The 27,908-nt window shown below is 34.6% G+C and overlaps 1 protein-coding gene across 1 annotated transcript in view; it reads left to right on the top strand.

The window, feature by feature from the left end:
- Window positions 1-27,908, top strand: part of NCAM2 (neural cell adhesion molecule 2) — a 433,297-nt gene that overhangs the window by 10,290 nt on the left and 395,099 nt on the right.

Below are 27,908 nucleotides of genomic sequence, written 5' to 3'. Positions count from 1 at the left end.
TCTCCTATACTGAAAATTAATTAGACTGGGAATAAAGCAGTCTTTTAAATCTTGCTATGAGGTTTGTTCTTCTGAAGCCTTATTTGAGGCACGGGAAATGATTATGTAGTTGGGGTTTCAAAGTCTTCAAAATATAGACATAAATTAGGGAGATATAATATGTTGATGATGGTATAATTAAACAGATTCCATATCATCAATAGTAAATGTATGATATGTCAATAGAGCAAGTATTTAAAGTCCTAGACGTCAAGATAATCCCCTAGGGTTAATTAAAAGTTGCTTATTCAATCAATGGTTATTGGAAGCCGATTCTAAACTGTAGGTATAGAAAGACAAGCAAGAAAAGAGTTATTTTTGTCTTACTGTTTCATAGGCACTTGGATTTTTTAAAAATTCAGTTTAACCTCAGACAGTTTTCTCCTGTCTGGTAGCCATGTTTTGTCATGATTTTATGATATTCTGTAGGTCTAACTTCAGTGATAAAAGCATTTCAATTAATGGGACAGAATACATTTTCACAGACTCCAAAATACCTTTATCACCTGCTTATTTGTCTGCCTACCATTTATCCACTGTTACCGTTATTATGCTTGTCACTTTTAACTTGAAATACAGTTTGCAATTAAAGATCTAACAACTGTTTCTGATTCATCTATTTTTACTTTGCTTTCGCCCCTTAAATTTCACATAATTTATAATCACTTTAATTGGCTATCTACGTGAGTCATTTTATTTCAAAGCCCCCTCTTAAGCCCCACGCTAATGCATTTTGCCTTTGTGGGGACTGCATGTGGTTTGCAATTTAGAAAGAAAACTCCACACAGGTTATTAAATGAATGATATTATGCCATCCCTTGTGCTTTTCTGAAAACTTGCAAAGCCATATCCAAAATGGATATGAAATATTCAACTTTAGTATTCTCATGATATTAAAATAACACTTCTTAGTAATGAATTCTAAGCAATTATGAAATACCCTAAGTTACTAATGTATGTTTTCTTTCAAGTCTTTGTTCTATTTCTATTGTAGTGAAACATTTCATTAAAAATACCCTACTTCCTACACTGTGCATTAATACAGTTTGTTTGATAAATGGTGACTTCTTTAAGCAGAAAGTTATTTTCTTCTTGCTAGGAAAATCAAATGATTAAATATATAGACTCTGGTAGAAAAGAATTATCTGTTACTTAACTTTCACTTGTCTCTTCCTGTTTAGCTGCCTCTCACTCCCATACCTCATTTAAAAGTCTTAATATCTCTGGTTATAAACATGGATGTGGATATGTGATGGGAGAAGTGAAGTTGTCCTCAGAAATCAAGTGTCTTTTACTGATCGTGGCTCCAGATTACATTTTAACCACTGAGCAGAAATGCATGCAGAGAGCTTGGACTGAGAAAGGGAAGTAAATACTACTAGTAGATCAATCACTGCTTTGTTTCAGGGAGGATAATTCATCAGCTAAAAGAGAATGGGGGAGTGAATGGTGGAGTCAGAATCTGAAGAGCTGGGATAAAGTCTGACATAGGGGAGGGAGAAGGAGAAGAAGACACTCAAGAAAACATAGAAGGATACCAGTACCCTTGTTTCCTCAAATGCCATTTGTAAGTATTTGATGAATTAATTGAACAAGGGAAGATAACTAAATCCAGACACTAAATTCAGACAGTTAATATGGTAAGGACAGATGTTAATCAATAATATACTGTATTGGGCATAGTACATTACTGTACTCAATAGGATAAATAACTCAGGGTGAACTGAATTCAACTTTGATTTGTACACAGGTGACTGGGAGTTTTAAAGGGAGAAAGAGAGAAAAGGGAGGGGGTGAGTGGTGAGTGAGTGAACTCCATAGAGTCAGGGAAGTGAAAAATTGTAAAAACTCAAAAAGGGTGGGGGCTGGTCCCTGTGAATCCCATCTAGTTTGTTTACTGGCTCTTTCTTATCAAAGTTAGGCTCCCTCCCTCCCACTGGGGTCTAGGAGACGGGAGTCCTACCTTGACGCGTTGGCTGCAACAAACAGTGAATTATTTTGGCAGCCTTGAGTTTTCTCCCACTGGTACTTTAGAGTCATCCTAGGGATGTGGCCTTGAGTTGTTAAAAATTAGGTTAGTGTTTTGTTCAGGTCTTTATGGGCCAAGGTTGAGGCCTGGTTAAGAAGAGGGCTCAGTGGAGCCTGGCTAGAGCTTGGTCAGCGAGAGAATCTTCCTCAGAAGAAGATCTGTCAGTCACCCTGCAGGGTCCTTTCATATACTTTCATATGAGTTACCTCGTCTTTATATTCACAGCATATCTGGGAGTTGTGAAGGAGGGAACTGAATTTCATAAAAGTTAAGTAGCATCTAATAAGCACAGGTCTTCAAATTCAAATTCAGTTAATATTTGATTCTGAAACTTTACTCCTGCCACTGACTGAAACGTGGTTCTTTTGAAGTAGCAAGGAATTGCTGGAGGGAGAAAGAAAACATTAGGGGCAGCTCTAGGTTCAGGTTTTTACCATTCTTTCTGGCCATTTCTTTCGAATGGCTAGACTCTAGATAAGACCGGTTAGTAAACGAGTAAATCTTCTACCGACCTAAAGATTTATGAGCATGGAGAACCAACCGGATTTAGAGATATTAGGGTCTGGGTGACTGCAAGGTGGGGCAGTTCTACTGTTCATGTTAGTGTAATTCATTAAGGACTATATGACGTTAATATTTAAATATCAGCTATATTTTAAAATGGATTCTCTTATTGTAAAACGCTATAATGATTAATAAGTCATCAGCTGTGTCTTAACTTATTAAATACTTTCTTAATGAAATTACATCAGTTTAGGATGCTTTTAGGGGCAAAGAAGAGAAGAACACATTCAAAATGGCTTAAAAGTAAACATCTATTAAAATATGTAAGGAGCTACACAGAGGTAGGTTTGGATTTCATGTTTCTCCTCAGTTTTGGCTGTTTTTCCTTCATGGAAGAAACATGGCTGCAACAGCTTTATCTATCACGTTGTTAGACCATAAAACCTGAAGTTATGAAAAATAAATATTTATTTGATTGGCCTCACTTTAATAGTAATGGGAAAATCCCCATATGTCATCCAGCAGACTTCCCTCAATTCTCATTGGCTAGAATTGTTTCATATGAACTCCCTAAACCAATCAGTGGTGAGGAGAATGACATCACCATTGTGTCCCTTGACTAATCAACTCCTTTCTGTTGCTGAGGGGGAGTTACGAAGAATGAGGGAGGAAGTTAAGTGTTTTTGCTACAGGGATGTTGAAAGGGCCCTTTTTGACAAAGAAATGTAAGCAGTGCTAAAAATCAACATTTACTGAGTATTTACAGTGTACCATTTTTTCTGTACTTTGTGTGACCTAATTTAATTCTTCAAACTTCCTTATGAGGTTGATTCTGTTTTTATAGAAGGGGATGCGAAGAGATTTTAAAGTGTTTAAGTGACTTATCAAACTAAGAAAGCTGCTCAGTTGCAAAGTTGGGATGGGAACATAGGCTGGCTGGCAACTGTCATCTTTCCCCACCAGGTTCCCATAAAAGGAAATTGTTAACGTTGTTCATCGTTTTACTGTTGTTAAGTTTAAGAATGGTCGGTAAGGATGCGAACTTCCTTTGTGAACAGGTTACGTCCTGGGCAGTCTCCTAAGAAAACTATTATATGTGTTCTCATGTAACTATTTACACATCTTGTACTGTCATTTTTAAATTTTACAAATAAGGAAATTAAGAGATAGAATGATAAAGCAATTTACCTGAGGTCACGTGGCTGTGACGTGGCCAAAGTGGAATTTGAAGGAAGGTTTACTTGGAGTTTGAAGGCCTAAGTGCCTCCTACTGTACAATCCTCGAGGATTGTCGTCAAATAATAGCAGGGGTAGGGTAATTCATTTGGAATAAAACAAATTGCGTAAACCTGGCTAGCCCTCCAAGAACCTAATTTTTTAACGGAATGTATATTTAATTGCTCTTTTTTTTTTTTTTTTTCAAGCTAGACAGGAGAGTAGCATTCTTAAGTTTAAAGAGGCCAAAGGAAAAAACTCATTTGGTTTCTGGAAAAGTTGGATCAAAAATAGAAATGGGGCTCAGAGTCTTTATAGGGAGAAGTTGAAACTGAAAGAAAAAAGCATATGGATTTGAAATTGACTCCTGAGACAGGTTAAATACTGAAATGTGGGTGATTATGTAGACGCACTAATCGGGGTTCTGATCTAGTGCATACCTAGGCTACGACGTGAACTACATCAGTTCCCACTTCTAGACAGTTCTTCGTGAGACTACACAGTGAATTAAAAGGCAGGATAGAGATAGAGGTGCTAGAGTATAAAACTGTACGTCAGCTGTATAATCACTATTTCTTAGCCATTTTTTTTTTCTATATCAGGTACTCTCACAAAAACTGTGTGTGTTATGAATGGTCAAATATGTAAACTTAACTACATTTGTGTGTCTAGGAGTGTGTGTATATACACATATACGTAAAAGCTTTGCTAAACCATCCCGCTATTCCATGCTGTGTCAGAATGTTTGCTCTTTGTTTCATCACTCTCATTAGTGGTGAAAGTCACGAATATTTTAAGTGATTTGTTCTTTGCTTCTTTTTGCCTCAAAGAAGAAAATGTGCTCCATGATAAAACATTGGACTTATTATTCACACTTTGTGTAACTGAAGACTAATTAGCCAGTGTTTAATTTCTCAAGATTATGAAACAGTATCTGTTGTCTTTCTGTGACACAAAATGAACAGCTAAACAGCTCTCTCAACTTTTTTTTTTAAAAAACAAACTCCCAGCACACAAGTATTCATAATTTATGATGTTTTTCATCAAAACATATTCCCTGAATATAGTTAAAATTGACATTTGGAGCATGGGTGCTTTGGTTCCAGCTCAGGGACTGTGATTGAAATGCATGCACAGGCTTGCATCCTTCATTTTCATTTTCCCCGATTTGTAATTGAAGAGAGAAGGCTGCTAAGTTTCTAACAGCGTTATACCTTCTTTTACATAGCACTTCCCGACCGACTTAAAACATTTCACGTTACAGAGCTGCTGAAAAAATTGTCCAGCGTATTTGTAATATCACAATAAGCATTAGATCATAAAATTGTAGCTACAAATTCTCTTGTATCTCAGTGGTTGATTACTGTGTCCCTTTTGAGGATTACTAAGTAGATAATCTGCTTCTATTTCTGATGACAGAGAACAAATTCATTTGTATAAAAAGCTTTTGTGAGATACGTTGATAATGTTTTTCATATAAAGCATATCCTTACTTGCAGGGATTCCAGGCAACTGAGCTCCCTTATTTGCAGTAAAGTAATAGTGTTCAGATTAGATAGTTTCTATTATCTTTATCATTGACTGGTTTGCAGTTTTTATGGAAATAAAAAGTATTTGAGCTTTCCTTTTTCTGTAAATGGTAGTGAATGGTCTCATTTTTAAAGATCTCTTTGATTTTCTTTTACTTCTCCTGGTTTGGTTTGACACCAGTCAAAACTGTTTCTAGAGTGTTCAGAATTCACATCACGTGGCTGGCTGTTGAAGCGTTCTGGCTGGATACTCGGCTACTAAGTGAATTCATGCCAGCACGTGTCAATTCCAGGCATTGAGGCCAATGGCTGCTTAGTTCTGGGGCGAAACTCCCGTGCGCAAGTCACTGGTGGTTTCCTGTGAATAAATCTGGATCCTGTGGCCCAAATTGTGTCAACATCTGTGTTTTATTTCCAACTCTGTTCCACACTCAATGAAGCCCAGATCTCTACTCAGTATCTCAGTATCTTTCCATCCCCTTTAGCTTCAAAGCAACATTTTTGATCATTTTATTTGTACAAATTTCTGTTTTGGTTTGTGGGCATGCAAACACTTTGAGCTTTTAAAATGTGCTTCCACGCCAGTGGCTGTATGATGACTAAGAGCACAGAGTCTGGAATCTGGCAGATTTGAGTTTCAGTCCTGCTCACCCACTCGTTTGATGAGCCAATGCTCATCTGGATCTTGAGCAAGTAATTCACTTCTCCATTCCTTATTATTTTCATCTGTAAAATGGGGATAATAGTGCTGCTCACATAGTAACTGTTCAATTCACGTTAGCTCTCATCACATTGCTGTAGAGCCAAGTTATAATTAACATATTCTTGATAATTTATTCACCATGCCTTGAAAGGTTTCCAAAAGGAATTTAGCTTTATGAAAAACAATGCTCTGGTAAGATGTCAGAATGTTTATTTGGAGGTGGTTATTGCTTTTGGAAAACTACATTATCGCATTGCCATTGACTGACATTCTGTTTGGTTTTCCCAGACTTTGCTAAGAGCAGATGACAGTTGGAAAGTCTGGTATTTTGAGTTCTGATGGTATTTAGGATTTCTGCTCTGCTTTGTTACCTGTTACCATCATGGTTCAGGGCTTCATAGCTGAGGCAGAATGAGGAATTAATTATTCACCTTGTTACTTGACCAGCACAGAACTGTCTAAATCCTGAATCCAGTGCAAAGTTCAGTCTCCCTCTCAGGGTGTCCTCCATTCTCAAGGACTTCCCTCCTCTTCCCCCAACTTTCCTCAGACTCTTGTCTGGGTCTGGGTATAAGCCTATGTCCTTGTTTTTCCCTCTACTCTTCTCCATCCTTAACTCCAGTGAAACTCTTGTTTCTGTGTGGACTTTGCTCAGTGTCTGTACTACTGGTGTTCCATATGGTCTGTTTCCACAGCATGATCAATGCCTGGTGGCTCCCACATTACTGGATAAGGCTCCACCGCGCTCCCACTGGGTCTGGTTAGGCTCAGAGGACTAGCAGTTCCTCTCTCATGAGCTGGCTAGTAATGTCCCCGACCTTTATAGCCTATGTTACTGGGTTTCCCGGTTTAAGCTTTAGTGATCTTCAGCACCCTCTTCCCCTGACCAAGGTGGTTCAGTGACAATTTATTCTTCTCTAGAATCTGCATCATAATTAAGGGATTGTAGGAATGCTTGTTACATCACTTCCACATTGTAGTAGTCCTTGGAGACGTGGGGGGAGGGTACAAGTTGGGCTCTCCGTGGTCAACTAGACTTCTCTGTCTTTGTTCCCTACTAGAGTCAGTCATGCTGGTGCTCCTTCCACTCTTGGACATGATGTTCTCAAATCTGTCAGTGATGGTGGTGGTAGAGATTATGGTGGTAGGGATCATAGGAGGAGCTGCCCAATTGCCTACTGAGTCCCCCATGAATTACAACACAAGGAAGGAAAAGAGAACCCTCTAAGAGATACTTGAGAATCTCCTCCTTTTAGCTTTCTCAATACCTTGTTGCATTTCTCCCTTTTTAGAGAATGAGAAGATATTCTTACAGCAGGCTCACAGTTCTTTTTTTCCCTAGGGATCACTTTTTGTAAAGTCTTTGCTCTGAGTCATTAGCCATTGATATTGAAAGGGATGCTTGTTATGAAAATTCTTCTTTCTTTCAATTGACTGACTTTTGATTCTAAAACTTTATTATTGAAGGCTGTCCATTCTGCCATGCTCTATTTAGAAGTACTGTTTGAGAGTCAAAGCTGGTAATGGCTTTTTGATTCTCAATGCTTGCAATGGATGACTGACTCAGTTCACTGGGTGGAAAGTGACAGGCAGCAAGATTTAGAACTCTGCAAGGTGATAAAGACTAAATGTGTTGACATGTAAGAAAGAAATGGAAATACATAAGAGGAGAGAATATTGAGTAAATAGTGGTTACTATGTTTACCAAAAAGTAGGATTGATTTGATCCCCCAAATGAAATTCCAGAATAATTTTTAAAGGTAGCTTTTTAGATCCTCCTGAGGCTGGCATTTTCAAATTCTCTCCACTTACCTTAGTTTAGCATGTAAAATGAAACTCAAATCCTATTTCATTTTTGAAACCTTTCTCCACCCCCCCCAGCTTTATTGAGATATATTTGAAATATACCATTCATTGAAACCTTTCTTAATTACCCCAAACCACCTTTCTTTGTCTGGTATAAACCACTAGAATTTGAATTCATTCTACTCATTTTGACATGTAATCTCATATTGTCCTGGGTCATTTTAAGTGTTTTAATTTCATTAATCTTGCTTTCTAAATCAGTTTCAAGTTTAGAGACAAAAGTTTTATACTATGTGGTAGACATAGTGGTTGCTCAGTAAATAGTTATTAAAAAAAATGGATGATGCTCTCATATTGCTAAACACTTAAAAGCAGAATTTAAAACTTGTGTAACAAAAAGAATTTGAATTAAATAAAACATAAATATCTGGCTGTGGGAGCTGTTATAAATAAGCAAATTATACTTATAAAAGTTATAGAATATTTACTCTTTCAAAATCCTTAAGGGTGAAAATGCGCTTGTATCTGATTAGAACAGATTTGTTGGAAATATAAATTAAATAATCAAAGTTGCATCTAATTTCTTTGAAAATATACACCTAAAATTAATGAAACTTCTGTATTTTTCCTTCTTTATTTATATCAACTCAGTGGTTTACTGGCAGTTTAATAAGGGATATGTACACTTCACCTTGTCAATAATTTTTCTTAAAAATTTTCAGAGAAGCTAGCAAGTAAATGTAATTGTCAAAAACCTAGAAGTTGATCTTTGCATATATAGTTTAGTTAGTTATCTGCATGTCCTTTCTGCCTATATTCAATTTTTTCCTGGCTGTTAATGCTCTATAACAAAATCAATTTCACTCATAAAAAATATGGAATGACTTTTCAAATGATACTGTCCAGATAAGTGTAATTTAAATTATTTTGTTATTAAACTGTTATATTAATGAATACTTAGCCCCAGTTAATTTAGCCAACAATTCTGTGTCAAAAGAATACTCTATAATATATATAACATATTTTGAAATAATTGCAAAATTTAGCATCATTTCTTTTAAATAGTCCATTTATGTTCATGTGATATTATAAAGTGTTAATCCTTTCTCAATAATCTACTGTTGATTAATTTTAATATTTTGCCTGATGAAACAAATGTTACAACTCTTACCATTTTTCAGTTTAATTTAACAGGGAAAGGGTCAGAAAGTCAGAAGTGATTCATACATGAATATATATCTTACAATAATTAAATAACCAAAACATTACAATAACAGAAGCATATGAGCTAAATTAGAAGTCAACCATCATAAAAATGCCTGTGATTTAAAAGAAAATATTCCAAAAATTTAATTTGTTTTAGAATGGATGACAACTTTTCATCTGCAAATGTGAAAATGCATTTGTGGCCATACTGTGAAAGATACATGTGTACAACAGTACTCTTAAAAATGTTAAGAAGAATATGGAAGACAGAAAAGATAATGACATAAAAATCTAAACTAGCTATTTTGCTCCCTTTAACGTTACATTTAGTTCAGAGTTTACTGGGTAAAGGGAAAAAAGGGAAAATGGGGTGTACAGTTTTTTTAATCAAACGTGGAAACCATACTATTTATCCAGAAGGAAGATTAAAATTAATTTATTGTTTGGCTTTTCAAATCAGATAATTTTTAACAGCATAATCAATGATTGCTTTTTTATTAGTTTTAGGAAAAATCCAGAATATTTTTTTAATAGTACATTCTTTATAGCCATCCTTGGAGAGAGCCGAGGGCATAGCACTTTGTAATAATCTATAATGTCATTTACTCACATATATATTATGTATATATAAAATCAAAGAGATAGCTACTCTTTAGTGATTATGATTTAGTTTATATGTTTTAGATACTTGAGTGATATTAGATATTTTACATTAAAACAAGGTGTTAAAGCATAAAGTGATAAATAATAAAAAGAAAATTCACAAATGTATCCTTGAAAATTTGGGCTTCTGTTTCATTCACTCATTCGTATTTGTCAAATCCTTTCTTTGTGCAGCCATTGAACCTTGTGGGTAATAAAAAGATATGTAAGTCCTGGGTCATTTTCTCAAGGGATTTACCATCTAGCATCAGCAATAATGCACTTATTCCCAAAGCAATAATACAAAGAATATGTGCTATTTCCATATAAATGACAAAATGTGATATCAGCCTGTGAATGCAATTTGATTATACGGGTGTCCATGAAGTGCTGAGAATTTGATTGAAACAACACAGTGAAAATCGGTCTCTGACTCAGTAAGAGCTAGAAAATCAACCAGTTTCATTTCGCCACTTACAACATATCAGTGCCTTTATGATACCACGATTGCTGGGGTCGGACACCTTCCTTTTGCTCATGCCCTTCTCCCCTGGAGCAAAGAAGATGGTTAGGTTTTGTGTTTTCCAAGGATTCCTACTAAAAAAAAAATAGAGGAACTTGAAATATTTCTTTATAAGAGAAGGACTTGCACATCATTTTAATCAACATCCTAATTTCATAAAAGAGAAGAAAAAAATTCCTTAAAGGTTAAGTGACTTGTTCAGTTATTCACAGCTAGCAAGTAGCTTGCTTGGTCTAGATCAACTTTTTACTCAAGTAGAGAAATCTTAAATCGTTCATATTAGAGGAATCAAGTTTTGTGTTAGGTCAGAATTTCTTGTGCTTTGAAAAATTATTTTAAATGTGCCACATTATTCTTTCCAATACTTTATCCAAATATGCATTATTTTATTCCAAAGGGAAAGGATTTAAAAATTAAAGAGTTGAACTGTATTAATATGTTCTATCTCGTCAGGAGTGGCAATACCTATATATCAGAGAGGACATTTCCAACATACTGAGTGCACTGCTGTTTCTTTAATAGTTTGTGATTAATTGGAGGAATTCAATTGCTATCTTTTTAAACACTGAAATGATTTATTAAAAGTGAGAGTCATTACTGCATCTGAAGTGTGTTAATTCTACTTGGAATCAAACTAGTGTATTTTATTTTCCAGGAATTTATTATACTGTCTGAAAAAGCGTAATAGTAATATTGCCACACTTCCAGGGCAAAGAATGTGGTGTTGGTAGAATGGAAATCATGAACTGGCTATCCTGGAGTTATGAGCTGTTGTGAATCATAGTGAAAGAGTGGGTCCAGAGGAGCTGACCTGCAAAATACATCTACAAGTGTATGCCAGGTTTTGGTCAAAAGAGTTTTGAGCAAATTGATAATGTCTTTGGGCAAATGATGTGAAGATAGAGTTGAGTAAGTTCAAGAACAGCTTATACATTTTGTTAAATTGTGAATGATAACAGGAGATGGGTAGAGAATAACCTAAGCTGTTTTCTGTATAGAGTCATTTAAAAGGTCGAACTCAAGAAATCAGTTTGATGGAGTATTGAGAACTCAGACTGTTGGTGTAACACTGGACTTATCCCAGAAGCATCGTGATGATGGGGAAGGAAGGGACCTATATGACTAACATGATACTTGGAAGGAACATCTAGGCTGATGATTTTCTAACATTATATTGAAGGCAAATAGAAGAATAGTTGTTTGAAGATAGCTGGGTTTTGCGGTGCGGGGGGGATGGGAGGAAGATATTACAGAAGAAGGTATAAAAGCATTTTAAGATGTGAAATTAAATGTTCAGAATGAAAAATTCTCTTGAAATCTCGAGAGATCCAAGATCGAGTCACCATCAGATTCAGTGTCTGGTGAAAGCTTGCTTCCTGGTTCATAGACAGGTTCTTCCTGGTTCTTGCTGTGTCCTCATTGTTAGAAGGGGCTAGGAAGCTCCCTCGCCCTTCTTTTATAAGAGCACAAATCCCCCTAATGAGGGCTTCACCCTCATGATCTAATCATTCCCCAAAGGCCTCACCTCCTAAAATTATCACATTGAGTGGTTAGGATTTCAACATGAACTTAAGAGGAGGTCACAAGCTTTCATTCTATAGCAATGTTTAACCATGACCACCTTCTCATTTTCTTAATGAGTTTGAATTTTTGAATTGACAGGCAGTCCTGGGTAAGTATTAGTTTATATTTCCCATCACTAGATAAGGTGAGTTCACTTTTGTATTTACTTATTTTAGGACATCTTTGGAGAATCAACTGTTTTACCAGTCATTTTGATAAGCACTGTGATATGAATCAGGTTCATAGAGATGAATAAAACTTTGTCTTTTCCCCCAAGGAACTTTAGGTTTTCTCTAGAGAAAACACTTAAGCAGACTGTTCCAATAAAATATTCTATTTGTAGCCAAATTGTCATATATGGAATAAATTGTAAACATGAAATAATACTGAAACATAATTTCATCATATTATTTGACTTAGCCTGCTTTCAATTTTAAAATTATTTCATCAATTGTGAAAATGAGAACAAAGCTTTATTTCAAGCTTCCTTTATCTCAAAGGAAGAGCTGTGAATATAAATATTTTCACCAGTTTTAACACACATAGTGAGTTCACATTACAGGTGTATCAAATATGCCATATTACAAATGGGCACATTGAGCCCTCTACACTTCCTTTTAATTAATCAGAGAGCATATCCTGTGTTATGTATATTGCTGCCTTAGTTATTTCAATACTTTTTAATACACCAAAGTGAGTTCTAAATATGTGATACATAATTTCCTTGAGATGGCTTTGTCTCTAAATTATATTTATTTCTTAAGTTTTTAGAGTGAGTAAGGTCTTTGCTAAAATATTTCTTACATTCATTGGCTTGTTGATTGCCTTACAATTTTGACATTTTTCACATGTACCAAATTTGTTGTTTTGGTTCTCATTAGAAATGACGCAAGTCTCCCAATTCCAATCATCTTGCTGTTGAACAAATAACGTTAAAATCATAATCTGATTCAAAAATTTATGTTGCGTGAAACATACTTATTTATCAGATTCTTTATGAGGCCTGACCAGCTCTTTTGAGGGAAAACCAAACACAGTGACTCACGTTTCCCAAGCAGCCCTTCAATCTAAGTGATTCTGAGTCATAGTTGAGGTCACTCTGCTGTTGCTGTTGTGTTTCATCTTCCCAGCATCTCATCGTTATTGCCAGAAAACTTTGGTGTGCAGCCTGCATGTAATCAGGGACAGACAACTGCAGCATAGACGACCTTAACTGAATTAAAATGAGGCGGTGCGGTGCAACATGTGGACTTACGCCAGACAAACATGTTCAACTTTACACAAAATGCCCAAATAGCCTTCTATGTTTTGCAGTTCAAATACGTAACGTATCTATGACATATCTATACTAGTACTGTTATATATAAATCCGTATTTTTGTATGCGTCTACCTGATCGTACTTAATATTCTATTGGAGTTTAGGGAAACAAAATAAGTGTGTGTGTGATATTTAATGTTATAATAAAATTTTTAAAAATATATAATCTACCCTCAGAGATGTATAATCCATATTTTTCATACATATGAGTGTTTAACATTAGTTTTACTATTAAGATTCAGGAAGGATGAAACAAATTTCTGGGAGTATTCATTTGGATGAAAATATAGCTGTTTTTTGGCTATCTTGAAATGTGGAATTAAAACTATAGTGAATTAAATAAAATGTAGCTTCTGTTGAAGGTTATGTCAAAACCCATAAATACAAATCCACACACTTTCATTTAAAAAAAATAGGATTTCTCATTAACAAAGGTGTGCTTTTACACAGATATTTACAATTTTCATTTTTCTTCCATTTGACTTCCTACATTGCCCAAACTTTGTTATATTTTTCAGATGAAATTGTGACACTGGTCAAGGTATACTCTGACTTAATCACAAGCATTTAATGCAATTCAGAGAACAATAGATTCTTTCTGATGTAAAATTCTTAGTTGTCATGTTGCTAGTGTGCTGTTTGTGAGCAGAATGCAAAGTAGTTTTAATCCATACATCCTTTTTTCTGTGCTGGGATGCCTGCCAAATCTATGTCTGTGATTAACTTTTGAGGTTGTCAGCTCAAAACAAATGTAGGGGCAGGAGAACTTAGGACAGTGGCTTTGTATTTAATGCATATTTAACAATAGTGCTAGCTTTCGGAATTAGAAAACAAGTAACTGTCTTCATAGGCTAAAACTTTGCTTGGCATCACATTTGCTGTTTTGAACTAGCCTATGTTTTTAATTGAAATCTTCAATAAATAGATAGTATTTTTTTTAAAAAAATCTGTTAGAAATTTGTAACATAATTATTCATGGTATAACAGTTATCTAAAATAGCCCAGTTTTTAGCAGGAGGTAAAAATCAGCAGCATTCAAGAGCGCTTCTTAACTGATTTCCCTTAATTCTTTGGATGATTGGTTAATATTCTAGCCAAATGTGATTTAGTGAAACAACAACCCGTTGGCTTGAAAATAAAATTTAAATCAAGCATTGACTTTGTTTCTCTGGGCTTCCATGTCTTCATCCATGTAAATGTACTATACCTTTGTTACATGCTTCTGGGTATTCAAATGAATAAGGCTGAGTAGGAATGAAAGGTAAGAAAATTCACATTTAATGAACACTGCCAGCTGTGTCCTCCAACCACCAGTTGTGTTAGACACTTTGAATGAAACCTAACAGCAAACCTATAAGAAATGTTCATTTTATATAAATCACCAACTAAGAAACTAAGGCTCAGAGAAGGTGACTCAGTTGACCAAGATGGTCCAGTTGATGCGTGAGGAATGTGGAATTCAGAAACCACGATTGTCTACTTTCAGAATTCTTGTTCATGTGATTGCACACAACCTTGACTCTGTGTACCTGTGGCTGTAACTTCAACTCCCATTTCTTACCATCTTCATGATGATGGAGGGGAGGGAGTGAGCAATATTGAATATTTGGGGAAAAGTCCTTGGAAATACAATATAATTTCCTGAGCATTTACTATCCCAGACACTATGCTAATTTATTAGACATGTACTATCTACCTGAGCCTCAGCATAATCTTATGAGGTAAATACTATGACTAAGCCATGTTACAGATGGTGAAAGCAATGCTTAGAAACTCTGTGACTCTTCTAAATTTCAAGACAAGGTAGCCTGATTTCTAAGGGCCTGTCTTTGACCACTGCTGTAGGAATACCCTATTGCTGCTGCATCAAATTACAAAAAAAAAAAAAAAAAAAAAAATTAGTGAAATAAATGATACAAATTTATTATCTCAGTGTGCAATAGGTCAGGAGTCTCACTGGGCTAAAATCAGGATGTCATTAGGGCTGTGTTCTTTCTTGAGGCTCTAGCTTAGGATCACTGTCCTTTCCTTTTCCAGCTCCTGAAGGTCATCTGTAATTCCTTGGCTCCTGGCCCCTTGCTCCATCCTCAAAGTCAACAGTTTAGAATCTTCAAATTTGTCTTTCTGTCTCTGTCTCTCTCTAGAGTTCTCTATCTCTGTCTCTGTTTCCTCTTTTTCTATCACATCTCCTTCTGAATTGCCTGCCTCCCTTTTTCTTTGTAAGGACTCTTGACATTATAACAAGCCTATATAGATAATCCAGGATACTGTCCACACTTTAGGATTCTTAATCATTTCTGCCAAGTCCCTCTTGCTGTGTTAGGGAACATTCACAGGTTCTGCACATTAGGAAGTGGACATTTTCAGGGCAGTCATTCTTTCTACCACAAGTATACTCTACCAACTGACTGTTGGCAGTGCATTATCTTTTAGAATATGTGCTGCTGAGGGAACTAAGTTGGAAAATGTTTTACTCTCCTCTGTGAAGATCTCAAAATGGTTGATTCAGTATTAATTGATTAGTCAGACAAATGGTAACACATTTAAACGCAGCAACTAACATTTAAATGTTAAATAATGCAGAAATAGATTGATGTAGTGGACTTGAAAAGCTGTGTAAACTGTATGACAAGGAACTTGTGACAATATTTGTAACTGATATTGATCCATTTATGAATTTAACAATCTAAAAAGATAATGACCAGGATTAAGGTGAATAGAGAAGGTTTTTTGTTTTCAATGTTTCATTTTCTGTGGAATGAAAAAAAACTACATTAGGAAATATTTTAACTGCACTTTCTTTTTTCTTTTTCTAAATTGAAGTATAGGCAGTTTACAATGTTGTGTCAGTTTCTGGTATACAACATAATAGTTCAGTCATACATATACATACATATATCCATTTTCATATTTTTTAAATTAAAGGTTATAAGATATTAAATTTAGTTCCCTGAGCTATACAGTATAGCACTTTAGTGTTTGCAAATGTTTTTTCAATCCATGTTCCCATTTGATTCCACATTAATCTTAGGAGTTATAGAACTGATGCTTTTAGAACTGCTTTATAAATATATTACCTCTTTTAAGGCCCGATAACTAACATGTATCATTGGTTTTACTATTTATTTTTTCTGCCTTTTAAAATTTTGCATTTGTCGTTTTATGGTTAGATGCTTTATAACCTGCTGTAATGATTGTTAGAGACTAGATAGAGTTTTAATCTTACTAAACAAAATACCATCCATGAGACCTGGAGAGTTTTAGTTAATTTTTCAGAGTTATGCACTAATTGGTAATAGAGCCTGGCCTGCTGCCTTGTTCACTGGACTTGCACTCTACAGTGGTTACCTCTGGGTTCAACCACCTCCCAAATTCTAACACAGAACTTACCAAGTTGAATGTTATCGTGTATTCTTTCTGTGCTTCAGGTAAGAATTTTATTTTTATAATCCTCATACAGAGATATTAACACAGAAAATGCTTTCTAGGATGGGCCCACCAAGGCAGATGTGGTTTGATAGATTTCAATATTGATTAGATATTTTGAAACTTAGCAAAGATTATCCCTCACCATCTTTGATGTGATATCAATGTGATAATGAACGTACTAAGCTAGGAAAAATATCTGTGTGCTTTGACCCTTTTAAATTAACTTATTAAAAAAAATCAGTTCCATTCTGAATAACTCAGTAGATAATTTTCCTGAGGAAGTGATTTTTGCCTAGTGGCAGCACGCTGTAGCCAGCGATTGTGGAAAAGGAAATAAAGTTACAGCAGTTAAAACATTTTTATTTATTATTTAGTAAAGAAAGTTGTGTTTACTTAAGCATACTATGTAAAACAGCTATTTTAAAGTTTTCTATGAGATTTCCTTTGTCACCTAGGCTAATCAGTGTCTATAATTCCTTCTTCTAGGAGAACCACAGACAGTAGTCTATAAATTACAGGATGGCTACTCATAATACCAGAAAATTTTTACTGTAATTTCCTGAAACCCCATCAGCAAATGGTCCTAATGTCTATGGGAGCTCAGTTTGGAAAGAAAAATATGTGTTGACTACAGCAAATCAAAATAAATCTCTCAGGATTTCACATCTGCCTTCTTCATTTTGCCTTAATGTTAAAATATGGATTAGCACTCAGTGATTTTTTTTTAAGGAAAATAATTATGGTGCATTATGAATCTAAAACAAAATGTTATTTCACTGAAGTGTTCAAGTACTAATTTAGTCAAACAATAGAATAGTCAGAGAGACAATTACTACTTTTTTTCATAAGGTAAATTAATGGTTACTGGTAACTAGGAACAGACCCATCAGTACTTTTGTGTGGCCTGAACCTCTGTTTCATAATATGTGTTTAGAAATTCATACACACACCTTGGCAAGATGCTGTTTGATTTTGTTTCTGGTAGTAACTAATTCCTAACAGCACATGATGTCTCGTTTTTACACAAAATTCAAAATATACACCACATTGTGTTCAGGCACATGGGGATGCTAAAGTGTCAGGTGACTGTTGTTAAGATCATGGTGTCAGGGAAAAAAATGTTTATGTCTTTCTTAGATATGGAATGATACTGATTATAAAACATGATTTTCAGTAGTAGTCCATTTTTCTTCATATTCTTTTGTATATTGTTATTCTCCTAAAAGCTACTAATCCAGTTAAGCATTTCCAAGATGAAAAGTGATTCTGTAGATGATATTTAAACTCTTCAAAATGAGAGAGTGAGACTGACTTAAAATTAATTATTTGGCTCATCGTTGTTTCTGTTCAGTATAGTTCTTAACAAGGAATGCAAGGGATTTATTTCATTTATGGGCTCTATGTTAGGCCATGTATTCAGTAAGAGACTACAGATAATCAGTGATTTGCTGATTTTCAACCTAAGATTAATTGTTAACGTTCTGTGATGACCATAAATGAAAGCGTAATGAAACGTTAATGGAGATATTGCTGGAATTCAGATTTTGTCAAATATTCAAACCTGAAAGTAAAGTGGGTGGGAGCTAAGAATTTCGGTTTGAATTAACTAATTCATTTTGACTTTTACTTCCTTTATAGATCATGTATTTAAAGTTGATATTTTATGTTTACTTGATTCAAACTGGAAATCATGGAGTGGAATGATTCAACTTTTTAATAATTGTGATATTGTGATGGCAGAACCTTCATTGATAGGCAGAATGCCCATTTTAATGACATATTAATGCAGATAATGTCATTTGTTTTAGGATATCTCATTAAATTAATTTTCTGTTTTATCTGCTCATGGGATTATGAAAAATGGCAGAAAAAGCTATTGAAGAGTTCTCTCTTCTTTTCTAGCCTTTATTTATAGTTTACTTTGAGTTGCTTCCATTTACAATTGTCTTTAAGAATTTTCCTACTGCAACTTTTAAATTACCAGTCATCATGATCCAAATCTGAATTTGTTTTAATGACTGACAATATTGATTTTAATTGAGAACATAGAGATTAAGAAACAGATCGATAGGCCTGTTAAGAAGTGTCTAGTCATTTTCCCCTCTCAAAGAATATGTATAGATCTATAGAAATATTGGTTCAGCTGAGATTTTTGTATACAAAAGAAAATTCATAGGTGAGTTAGATATTTCAAATTGTTTTATTCTCCTGAAAGAAATAAACACTATACATTGCTCTTTGCTAAGAAAACCCAAATCCTGATTTTCTGCTGTCACTCCTAAAATTTACTGATTTATTTAATTCCATTTTGACTGTAGACTGAATGCACAAGCTGTCTTCATGCTCTGCAGGTTTCAGTTAGGATGGCTTCACATGGGGAAAACTCTTAGCAAGGCACAACTTCTACCTGAAGACATCTTGCAATATATATCATCTTGGAATGTTAACCGGACCATTCACCTTTCCACTCACACCACTAAGGGATGTGTTTCTTTGTCAGAGAAACCAACATCTATAACCATGAAGTCTGTTTATTCCATAAATAATCTCCATAGAGAAATATATTTCCCTCACTTAGTCTGTACAGTTTCTGATACTTCAGTTAATTATGAAAGTAGATGTAACAGGTACATTAATCTAAATTCATTTTTTGACAACAGTGGATTAATAACAGGTATCTTTTTCAGAGGGAACGGCAAATCCTGTCAAAAAGTCATGAAACTCTAGGGGAAAAAAGCAGGGATGTATTCAAATGTATGTATATTTTAAACTAACATTATAATAATCATTTTGATTTTCGTTGTGTGAAAACATTAAAAATTAAAATGAGAAAACTTTTTCTCAGCAATCCCGTAAGTTGCTGCCTTGGACGTATGCAAATCACTGAAGTTGCCGGAGGGTCACTTGTGTGATTCTCTCTCAAGTGCAGCACTAAACGTTATGATTGCTTGTTGATATCTAATCCTCAGTTAACGTCATAAATCAGCACTTGTCAGATCAGGGAAGCATATTAACTAGAGTTACTGTATTTCAAAACAGTTAGGAGTGTTTTTTATTCTGACAGCTTCCCAGAGAGGGGACTCTGGCTGAGTCAGCTGCAGATAGATATTTCACACCGGTAAGGAGGCTACACGTTGCCAGTTATTACTGTTAAGGGCAACCTCGGCGAGCGTGTCATAATTCTCTCTGCAGTCCTCCATTTTAATTCTTGTCACACCACAAAGTTATTTACTCCCTTTACCAAGCTAACAGCTGCCAGCCACGTACATTTTTATAGAGTTACAGAATTTTAGAAAGGGTAGGGGGAACTAGACAGGGTATCTTACCTGAATCTTTATTTTCCTGCTAAAGATACAGATGCCTTTTCATTATTGGGGACTTACTATGGGCTGGCCCAGAGAAAGTGTTTAACTTGCTTACTTAAAATTACGCAACTGACTTATCTCATTCTAGCATCCATTCATTCATTTTCCCTGTCTCTCTGTCTCTTTTTGTCTCGAATACACTGTTACCTACAGGGAATAAAAACTGTTTTTCCAGTCTTAATGTGTTGTTTTGCATTAAACCAATGGAAACATCCCTGTAGAAGTAGTACAGTATTCTACAGTAAGTATCTCACAAAATTAATGTCATTTTTCAGATAAAAAACATAAAGTTAAGAAAGAAGTATTAATTGAAAAGGACTTACATTTACAAAGGGCTGTAAGAGTAACATAGAACAATGAAGACCTCAAAGCCATGTTATTTTTCTATAAAAATAATATAAAACTATTATAGCTGAGAAAAAGATGAGGCTAATAGAAAATGTTGACAACAATAGAAAATAACTTGGGGAAGCCTTCGTGTTATGTAAAAAGATGCCATTGCTCATTAATTGGGTCAATTTTAAATAAAGTTTAAATAAAACAACTGTGTGGTTAGCTGATGTCAGAGAGAAGGTGCATACACAATTCTTGTTCAATCCTTCGGGGATGATTTTCAGAGGAGACAGTTCAGGAGCACTGACAGTAGAGTCGGGTGAAGAGTCTTTAGGAAAACAATTACCTCGTCTAAGTGCCTTCCATCTTCCTTATCCCAGTGGACTATATCATGGAGCAACACCTGAACCTCGGTGAGGACATTTTATTCTGCAGTCTTTGAAGTTGTGAAAGCACAATGATGCTGCTGAAAGAATGTGAACTTTTGAGTTTTGCATAAGTACATACAGCAAACTACATAGATTTGTGAATTTAACTGATACTGGGAAAGACCAGAATTGGATAGGGCATGAGTGTGTGTCTGTATGTCTGTGTCTGGTGTATGTACTCATAAACATTTAACTGAAAAAGGGGGAAGAGTTAATTGTTCAGATCTTGCTTAACTTTGTGGTTAGTCATTGGACTGAGCAGTAGGGAAATTCTATAAGCCTGGTTTATCTGAATTTGAGCCCAGCATTTAATAGAAGCTTACCTTGTTAGTAATATGGAGAAATGTGGAGAGGATAATTGGTCTGTAACAGGTTAAATGACTGTGTCAAACTTCCATTAATTTCAAGTTCAGTGGAATACTTTTTAACATTTTTCTTCATTTTTTTTATTAAACCATAGCACATGCACAGAGACAAAGATTATGCTATCTTAAACAGAATTAAGGATCTAAAATTTGGAAAGTGTCTAGAGATTATTCAGTCTGACTCTACATAAATATACTGTGTGGGGACAAATAGATATACATCTCTCCTTGGTTTCTGGGGCAATCATGTTATATTTCTAGGAATTAATTTAACAGGGAAGTAAGATTCATCTTTCTAAATATACCAGTAAGTGTTAATGTGCAAAAATCTCAGGGATTCTTTTCATGTATCTTAGATTCTTTGAGCGTGAATTTTCAACCTGTACATGAGGAATGTGCCAACTGAAAAATGAGGTGTGAATTACTCTTTTCAGACCCTTCATTCCTCATAGCAACTGTCTTACAGGGTTGATGTTAGGCACCTGAATTAGACTAGAGGTTCTAAAACAATGAAGAATAGATTTGGCCCGGTAAATGGAATGCAAGCTTTATATAAATCTTACTTTCTGCAAGAGCTGTCCTTGATCAAATAGGTTTAAATAACAACAAACATTTTTACAGAACACATTATTGCATTTCATCTCTTTGAAAGTGTTATAAAAAGGCCAGAGAAGCAAAATTCCTGAAATCCAAATATTAGTATCCATATTTGGTTTTATTGTAACATGTACCTTCAATATCATTTACCTATTGTTTATGCCTATTAAATCATTAAACTAAGAAATGGGAAGCATTCTTTTCATTAAGAGATAAATTGAAGAACATTAAAGTTTTCAAGAGTTTGCGTCTACATTGACACAAACAGGGCAGTGGCCAAACCAAAATTGGTTAGGAGCACCCTGCCAACAGGAGCTAGGGGAGGGGTTTTTGTAGAGAAGATGCAGAAAGAAACAAGAAAATTATTTATTTAGCCATAGCTTGAACAGTGGCCTTCTTTGGGAAAGCCTGGTGGGCTGTCTGTGATTGGTGGTCCTTATATTTCATTTTCTGGGGTTTGGATTCATTGATTCTGGCTTTGGTTTTATTTTGCTGAGTAGGGTACCAAGGCATGAGAGCCACCTCGGTCTACTGGCCTCCTTGTTTAATCACGTTAATAATTAAAACCATGTCAAGTTGTAACTGATTTATAAATATGACTTGTATCCAGGTAAACTTTTGTGGATGAAGACACAATTGGGTCTAAGGAAACAAAAATTATTACTTTCCCTACTCCATGCCCTCTGAAAGGTCTATGTTTAAATTCATACCAATATCATAAATAGTAATTGGGTCCATATGGGAAATATAGGTCAGTGGTTAAGAACCAGGACTCTGGACAGTATAACTAATAAAGAATTCCAGTATCACAGAGAATAATCTAGGATGAGTAATTTAATTACCTATGAAATAAGAACAATTATACTGTCCATACCATGGGGCTATTTTGAGAGTTAAATGAGATAAGATAGAAAAATTGGATCGTACCGTATCTGGCACCTTGTAAACAGCTTTTCTTTTAGAGGAAAAAATTATTTGTGAAGAAACAATATTGTATACAATGTTAGTAATTTATCTTTTTATTAGATGAAGCTATCAAATTTTATTTTAATTTAAAAGGGTGAAATATGCATATGAATCTTTGAGAAGGTGAAACAATCCAACAAATGTAGGTTATGAAATTTACAACAGGATTTGCTGGAACATGCTCATCATATATTTTGGGTAATTGACATTTTGACTATTTTAGCCATGGAAAGTATTTTTTAAAAATATTTATAGACTGTATATGTGTATGTTTATGTGTGTGTGTGTCTGTGTGTGTGAGTGAGAGAGAGACAGAGAAAAAAGAGAAACAGAGAGAATCTGTTTATTAATGTGAAATTTCACTACAAAACCTATCAGTATATTTTGCCTACTCAAAAATATGAATTTCAGTCAATATTCCCAGAGGGTATATTTCATAGCTACTATGAGCCTTAAAAATATAATCTAGTGGCAGATTTATGCTGGGAAGAGTTGATCTTCCTTTCCAAGGTTGTGGGTATCCTGAATAGCAACAGAAGAGCAGGGTTTGTAATAGACAGCTCCTACTTCTCTGCAGGTATATTGATATTTTAGTATTAAATTTACTACATGTACACTTCAAATGACGATCATAATGAGGAATTGCAAGCTTACTCCATTCCACTGTGGATGCCACTTCAGTCTCCTGTTAAGAGTTGTGTGCCTCTAAACCACAGAGAAGAGTGAAACAGTAGAAATACCTTAATGATGAATGTTTCTGTTTCTATAAAATGAGTATAGTAATACTTGGCTTATGGGATTATTATGGATATTAGCTGATTTGATACAAAGCAAAGTCAGTATGCAAGACCTGCCTCAGAGTAAGTAGAAACTAAATGTTAGTGGCAATGAATGTATCAGTGTTTCTGACTTCAGATGTACATTCATTGAAAATTAAAGTAGGTCCGTATTAAGAATAATAATTGGAACCCTCAACTTCTTTCAGTTTAACACGGTACCATATAGCACATGATGTCAGCCATGTTCCCTTCTTTCTTGTTTGTCTGCAGAAGTGTTGTCTTCTTTTAAGACCATTCTCTGTGACCTATCTGGTATACAGAAGATTGATATCAGCTATAAAGTCTTTAAAACTGCTGGACCCACACTGTCTGGATTTAAAATTTACATCACTTACTCCATGTCTGACTTAGGGCAAGTTACTTAACCTCTCTTTGGCTTGGTTTTCTTGTCTAGAAAAGGAAGATAATTATAATGATTCTTTACTCCTAGGATGGGCATGAGGGTTAAATGTAAAAGCGCTCAGAAAAGCTCCAATCTCAGTAGATGTTACCTTTTGTTTTCTACATTATTTATACCAATATCTCATGAATCTAGTTTATGTCTGTCTTTATGTTAATTTATGTCTGTCTTCTTACAGGAGATTGTGGGCTCCCTGTCAGTAAGGAAAATGTTGTTACGTATCTTTCCTAGTGTCAAGCAAATGGCAGCAAATTATTATTTTGTTGTTATACCTAATTTTAAAAGAATTTCCTTGAATTTAGGTGCCCTGTTTATAGGTGTTCATAATGCTATCTGATTCACTTTTCACAAATCCAAACATTAAACTGTGGATATTCTCAAGGGATTTATATAATTACACGTGTAGATAATTTATGGGAAATCATATATAATTACATACATAAATACAATAATACATAAATTACATATATATGATTATATGGGGGAAATATATGTATAACTTTTTTCTCATAAAACAGCTTTTAAAATTCTTTACTTTTTCCCTTGAGCCCTTATCAGCATAGTCCCATCTGATATTGTATCGATTTTTTCTTAGCAGCTACTTTTGCATCATCTCGTGGTTGAGATTTTTCTGCCAGCACCTGAATGTGCTTGTGGTTCATTTCTCAGATGCGTGTCTATACTGATACTGGAGTTTAGGGGAACTGTCTTCTTACTGATTTTTTTTTTCAGTTTGATTAGAGGTAATGTCTACATGGGCATAATCAAAGTAAAGATGCTGAACTCTAGTTTCTGCTGTTGGACAAAGAAGAAAGTATGATGAAGAACTACAAGTGAAAAAAACAATGATGGCCGAACATCTAAGACAAATTAATAGTTACTTTGTGAGAATGCAGCATTTTCTGGTATATAAATTGTGTTTATTTAGTGATTTTCTTCTTAATTTATATATCTGCTTTATTTTTATTAAACTTACCTCTAAAAGAATAAAATTAGTATATACTGCTAGCACATATTACAAATTCCTAAAACCATTTGCAAAAAGGGAAGCTGCCTAAGTTTATATAGCTGCTTTATAAAACAACTTTAAAGCCTTTCTCAGTAATGGATTTGTGATATCACTGGGTTTGTACAAGTTAGGGACACTATGCAGTTAATAACTAAATAGTTTAGTTGGGTTTGCATTAAATTATAATTATATACTTTAAAATGCACTAAGGAAATTTCAGTTTTTACTGGGGTGTTTAAGACAATGCTTGTAATTCTTCAGTGATTTCTTTGATATGATTAAACGAATTTTGGGTAAATACATTTTTTGAAGTAACAGTTATTTGAAAAATAGAAAAATATGCTTGAAAATAGAACTAGTTTTGCTAATGGGTTGCCATTTGGTTCAAAGTATTCATTAACCAGGAGGTGGCTAATGAGCAGATGTTTAATGAGCAACAAAAATGAATAGACAGGTTTTTGCTTGTTTATTTCAAACTGACTGAAGGTATAGATGTGGTTGATGAAACAAAAAAAATCTAAAAATTATCCAAATTGATGAGAGTTAATGGAAACATGTTATAATAATAGAATTGAATATGGTGAAGAAAGTTGCTTTAACATTGTAGAAAAGGTTTTGATACATTTTGGAGATAATTTTTAGAGCTAACTCTGATTGATACACAAATAAGAGCAATAGTTACTGAAACAAATATTATCAATTCATATTTAATATATTATGCAAATTTTATCCTCTTTTTATCTCATTACCTTGCTAATGGTTGTTTTACTGCTCATTTATGGCTTTAGAAAATTCTGTGGCTTTTTGTTTTGTTTTGCTTTTCAAATTCTGTATAATCATGGATTCTTCCATCCTGGGTTCAATTTTACTGACCTGAGTTTTCTCATACACTGTGCATCTCTCAAAGATAATCATAAAGCACTAAAAAGCATTAAACAATTTGTATACATCTTAATGGTTAAATATTTGGAAAAAATATTTTAAATGAGTTTGCACTCTATGAAGGAGGGAAATGGCAATTTTCCAATGTCTTTTCCATTTGAAAGTGCTATTTTTTCCCTTTCTTCCTTTTGGCCTATTAGTTTAAAACTAATTTTCAGGTACAGAATTCTTAAATTTTGTTCTCCTAAGTGAAAAATTTCAAAGAAGCAAGTTGTTTGGCCTCTACCTTAATAAAATTCTTTACTGGTCCATTTGTGAAAATATTTTCCTTTTAGGAGCCCTTAAGCACTACATTTTATTAATTAGGTATTTTAATTTTACTGTATTTCACTGGAGTTATCACCAAAGTGATCACAGCTTTTCTCTGAATTTTACCTCATGTTCTACTAGTGAAATCAAACTGTTTTACTTTAAATCCCACCCCCATCTAAATATGGAACATATTTTGGGAGTAATGGAGTTGAATTAATCATAATTCATCCCACAATTTATCTCTAAAGTCATTGTGGAAATTGTGCAGTATTAGGTTTGTATTTTATTTCCTTTACTCTTACACTTATATGCTATTGCAACTAAACTATACAGATTAATTACCCTATAATGATCAAATTTGAATGTAATTTTTCATGTCCATAAAATACCACTACATTAGGCTTCTAATTACATGTTTGATTCTTTTAAATGGATTTCTAATTGATGGCAAAGACCCTTCCAAATTGCCTAATAAAAAGAGCATGAGAATTGGATTCAGCCACTGACTGTCATGGCCACTTCTTTCTCTGCAGGTTACCATAAGGGATTCATATGCTAAGGATTTCATTTAATATTGCTGTTAATATTACTTGAAAGTAGTATAAATGGGCTTTTGAAAATGTACGTAGTATGCAAGTAGAAATATTATCATTGGGGCAGGAACATTAGAAGACAGCATGATTTATTACTGTAGATGATTAGACACACAGTAATCCTATAGTCTGTCTCAGATAAAGTGACAGATCAGATCACTACTAGACTAGTAGAACTTGCAAGATGTGGATGTTTATCTAATTAACACTGAGTGCTGTAAAACACAAAAATGGTTTTAGTCCTCATGAATCCATTTTAATTTGATCGGCTCCTTTGTTTGTATTTCACAAACCCCCCAATTTATAATAGAGATTAAAAATAAGTGAAAGGTGTCAATTTCCTTAAGGACACACTGGAGAAACAATTATTTTAGAATTTAATTATACTAAAATCTGCATTTAGCAGGAGTTAATCCAAGATTATGTACCAGTCATACGTTATTTTTAGGGGGAGGGGGAGCATGTTATGAGGGTTAACAGAACTCTAGTGTCTCACTGTCATCATTTTGGCCAAAATAAAGAAAGAAGGTGCATTGATTCACATTGCTTGCTGTGTTTCACATTGACCCTATGTGGCTCCTTATTTTTTTTTTTTCCTAGCTCTTATGTTAGGCCAACCCCAGTTAAGTATTGTTCTTCAATTTTAGGTGTGCAACATTTTTGTTTGTCCTACTAGAATGAAAAATAAGTCAGAGACCGTGTCTTAGTCACCTACAGGGCCCATCACTAGTCTAGCAAGGGGCCTGAAGATGTTGTGTTGAGGGTATTCCGTCTTGGCACCTTACTCTCGTGATCTGAGAAATGAAAATGAATTGATTGCCTAAACCCCTGTGTGAGTGAGAATTAAATTTTTGAGTTAATGTTTGCACTGCCCCGAAGTTAGTGCTTGGCACCCACAGGTACTGAGAATGTAAGCTACTGTTAGCCATCATTAACGTCTTTTTTCTTGAGGTTGTAGGAAACTTGATAGCAGTATACAAATTAATTTGACAATGGAAATTGTTAAATATTTGTTTGGTAACAGTTTGACAATCTTAATTTTTTTTTTCATGAAGATACTTTAAATTTGCTACTCTTCAGTAATCTGTTTACTTGATGTCCATTGTGATACATGGTGCGGATGACAGAGCGGTCTGACAGAGCTGCAGAGGGTACTGTCAATGGCAGATTTCAGTCTCTTCAGGAATTGCTTCAGCTCTAGATGATCCCCTTCCTAAGGTCACACTTCTTCCCTGGGCTTGTCCACAGCCAATGGCCAGTAGAGGCGGCTCACTGTACATCTCAGAAAAATTCTGAAGCACCCCTCCAACTC

The sequence above is a fragment of the Camelus ferus genome, chromosome 1 (genome assembly GCF_009834535.1).
Source record: "Camelus ferus isolate YT-003-E chromosome 1, BCGSAC_Cfer_1.0, whole genome shotgun sequence".
Classification (NCBI taxonomy): domain Eukaryota; kingdom Metazoa; phylum Chordata; class Mammalia; order Artiodactyla; family Camelidae; genus Camelus; species Camelus ferus.
Note: the sequence above shows the minus strand (reverse complement) of the source record. Positions and strands in the feature narration are given on the sequence as shown.